Here is a 4,172-nt window from a genome sequence, read left to right as displayed (position 1 = left end):
CAAAAGGAGGCGCTTGAAGAAGCCGTTAACCCTAGGTTGACCGTCCGATCTCTTCATTGGCATGAGAAGATTGTAGTAGCTAGGGCCATATATATATATATATATATATATATATATATATATATGTATCTATCATTGCTTGTGTGTATGTGATGCATGCTAATATAGGGTGATTAGTGCCTTAATGCGTATATGATACACATTCATGATTAGATTAGATCTTAATCAAGTCAACTCGAAATGCCTACCAAGTTTTGATACACATCACTACCTCGATCATTTGTTGTTGAATCTGCCAAAGAAGAGCAACGCATATTATCTTGGTAGGGTGCAGAGGGACAATCTTGGTCCCGCCTATCAAAGCTTGGGTGAGAACAAACTCAATTAGATTGAGTATAACTAGTTAACTCAATTGGATCGGGTAAAACTATAGTCATTTTCCAACGGTTGGGAAGATAGGATAAAGATCACATTTATCTTAATCCTATAAATAAGAGTTGCATATAGATGTAATTAATAATTAGTTATCTACCGATCGTACTAAGTCTTGGGCAATTTAGCCAAAGCTAACTCAAGGCGTAGTATGATATGGATCTTGTCCCACGAGAATTATAGCTAATTGGTATGAATCTAGTAGTATGGTTTGACCACATCCATGACCTGATTCTACAAAAGCCTTATAATTCAATGGGAGCATCATTTAGTTAAAGGCCTAATTAAATGATAAGTGGAATATGATATTTACTTTTTGCTTTATTTATATTGTAGATTGCCATGTCGACGAACACGAACATTTTCTCCTTGCGTTCTGCCCTTGACAAGGACAAGCTCAATGGAGCTAATTTCTTGGACTGGTACAGAAATCTGAAAATTGTTCTCACACAAGAAAGAAAACTGTATGTCCTGGAGCAGCCCATTCCGGAGGTACCTCCTACCACTGCCACGTGAGTTGAGCGAGATGCTTATAAGAAGCATCAAGATGATTCATTAGATGTGTCATACCTCATGCTCGCAACCATGAACTCTGAGCTTCAGAAGAAACATGAGTTGATGACTGCTTATGATATGGTTGAACATTTTCATCAACTATATCAAGGACAAGCAAGGCACGAGAGATTCAAGATCTCTAAGGCACTATTTCAGTGCAAGATGCAAGATGGTAATCCCGTAGGTCCATATGTACTCAAGATGATTAGGTACATAGAGAACCTACAGAGGTTGGGATTCCCACTTGGCCAAGAACTGGCCACTGACTTGATCTTGCAATCCTTGCCAAAAAGTTACAGTCAATTTGTCATAAATTACAACATGAACAAAATTGATAAGCCACTGCCTGAGCTACTAAGCATGTTGCGAACTGCTGAGCTCAACCTTAAGAAGGTAAAGTCAAACTCCATTTTGATGGTACAAAAGCATAAAGGCAAGGACAAGCCTAAAAGTAAGGGAAAGTCCCAAGCCAAGGGCAAAGGAAAACTAATGAAACCTAAAGGAGGGGTTGCTAAGGATGCTACCTGCTTCCACTGCAGTCAGACCGGGCACTGGAAGAGGAACTGCAAAGGATACCTGGAAGATTTTAAGAAGAAGAGAAATGAGATTTCTACTTCGGGTATATATGTTATAGAAATCAATCTCTCTATTTCTTCATCGTGGGTATTAGATACCGGATGTGCTTCTCACATTTGTACTAATGTACAGGTGCTGAGAAATAGCAAGGCATTGACGAAGGGTGAGGTGGACCTACGAGTAGGCAATGGAGCACGAGTTGTTGTTGTTGCTGTAGGAACTTACTTTCTATCTCTGCCCTCTGGGATTGTATTAAAATTAGATGAATGTTGTTATGTGTCTGCTCTCACAAAGAACATCATTTCAGTTTCTTGTTTAGACAAGAAAGGCTTTTCATTTATAATAAAGAACAAATGTTGTTCCGTTTATTTGAAAGATATGTTCTATTGTAGTGCACCTCTGATGAACGGACTCTATATTCTAGACTTAGAGAACCTCATCTATAACATAAGTACCAAAAGGTTCAAGTCAAATGAAATGAACCAAACCTATCTCTAGCATTGTCGCTTAGGTCATATAAATGAGAATCATTTATCCCAACTCCATAAAGATGATTTGCTGGACTCATTTGATTTTAAATCATATGAGACATGCGAGCCATGCCTACTGGGCAAGATGACCAAGACTCCCTTTAGTGGACACAGCGAAAGAGCAACTGACTTGTTAGGACTTATACATAGTGCTGTATATGGTCCTTTCAATGTCACTGCCAGAGGTGGTTATAGGTACTTCATTACATCTATTGATGACTTCAGTAGATATGGTTATGTGTATCTGATGACACATAAGTCACAATCCTTTGAAAAGTTCAAAGAATTCAAGAATGAAGTATAAAACTAGCTAGGCAAGAGTATTAAAATACTTCTATCAGATCGAGGTGGTGAATACCTTAGCCATGAGTTTCGTGACTATCTAGCTGAGTGTGAGATTATATCCCAACTCAGTCCTCCTGGACATCACAGTGGAATAGTGTATCCGAAAGGAGGAATCATACCCTATTAGATATGGTACGATCTATGATGAGTCACACAGATCTTCCTATATCTTTTTGGGGGTATGCTCTAGACACAACAGCCTTCACACTTAACCGTGTTCCATCCAAAGCTGTGATAAAGACACCATATTGGATATGGACTGGGAGAGATGCCCAGATATCTTTTATGAGGATTTGGGGTTGTGAGGCTTACGTTCGACGCCAAGTCTCAGACAAACTGGGACCCAAATCCGATAAGTGCTATTTTATAAGATATCCCAAGGAAACAAAGGGATATTACTTATACATTCCCAGTCACCACAAAGTGTTTATGGCTAAGACTGTGATATTTCTAGAAAAGGACTTTGTTTCTAGAAAAACTAGTGGGAGTACGTTCGATCTTGAAGAAGTTCAAAATATGGACCATAGCACTGAAACCTTGATGGAAGTTGAACTGGAACCGCAAAATATTGTGGATGATGAGATTGTTGCATAAGGAGTTGAGGAACAACAACCAGTTCAAGTAGACCTACCTCTTCGCAGGTCTGACAGGATACATCATCAGCCTGAGAGATACTCTTTTCTCTTGTCTGACCATGACGACGTTATGCTCGTTGAGAATGAGTCTACCTCCTATCAGGAAGCTGTGATGAGACCAAATTCTCAGAAATGGCTAGAGGCCATGAGATTTGAGATGGAATCCATGTACACCAACCAAGTATGGACTTTGGTTGATCCACCTGAAGATGTCAAACCTATTGGGTGTAAGTGGGTCTTTAAGAGAAAGACTAACATGGATGGACTTATTACCTATAAGGGTCATTTGGTAGCTAAAGGTTTCAAGCAAATTCATGATATTGACTATGATGAAACTTTTTCTCCAGTAGCGATGTTTAAGTCCATTCGGATCATGCTTGCTATTACAGCATACCACGATTATGAGATCTGGCAGATGGATGTCAAAATCATGTTTTTGAATGAAAACTTGCTCGAGGATGTGTACATGACACAACTTGAGGGTTTTATAGATCCACTGCATACTGGTAGAGTATGCAAGCTGCATAAGTCCATTTATGGTCTAAAGTAAGCTTCTCGGAGCTGGAATCTTCGATTCGATGATGCGATCAAACAGTTTGGTTTCATCAAGAATGAAGATGAACCATGGGTCTACAAGAAGGTTGTTGGGAACACAGTTGTCTTCTTTGTATTGTATGTGGATGACATACTACTCATTGGAAATGACATCCCTTTGCTGCAGTTTGTAAAGACTTGGCTGGGGAATTGTTTCTCAATGAAGGTCTTAAGTGAAGCCGCCTATATTCTAGGCATAAAGATCTATAGAGATAGATCTAAGAGATTGCTTGGCCTAAGTCAAAGTACATATATTGACATGGTATTACTACGGTTTGTCAAGCAGTGTTCCAAGAAAGGATTTCTGCCAATGCCATGTACGCCACGCTATGTACTCGTCCTAATGTTTCGTATGATTTGAGCATGATGAGCAGATACCAGTCAGATCTAGGTGAGCGTCACTGGATAGCGGTCAAGAATATTCTTAAGTACTTAAGAAGGACTAAAGAATATTTCTTGATATTTGGAGGCGATGGCGAGCTAGCTGTAAAGGGTTACAGTGATG

Source organism: Zingiber officinale, chromosome 1A (genome assembly GCF_018446385.1).
Source record: "Zingiber officinale cultivar Zhangliang chromosome 1A, Zo_v1.1, whole genome shotgun sequence".
Classification (NCBI taxonomy): domain Eukaryota; kingdom Viridiplantae; phylum Streptophyta; class Magnoliopsida; order Zingiberales; family Zingiberaceae; genus Zingiber; species Zingiber officinale.
The sequence above is the reverse complement of the archived record's forward strand: the minus strand, read 5'-3'. Positions refer to the sequence as shown.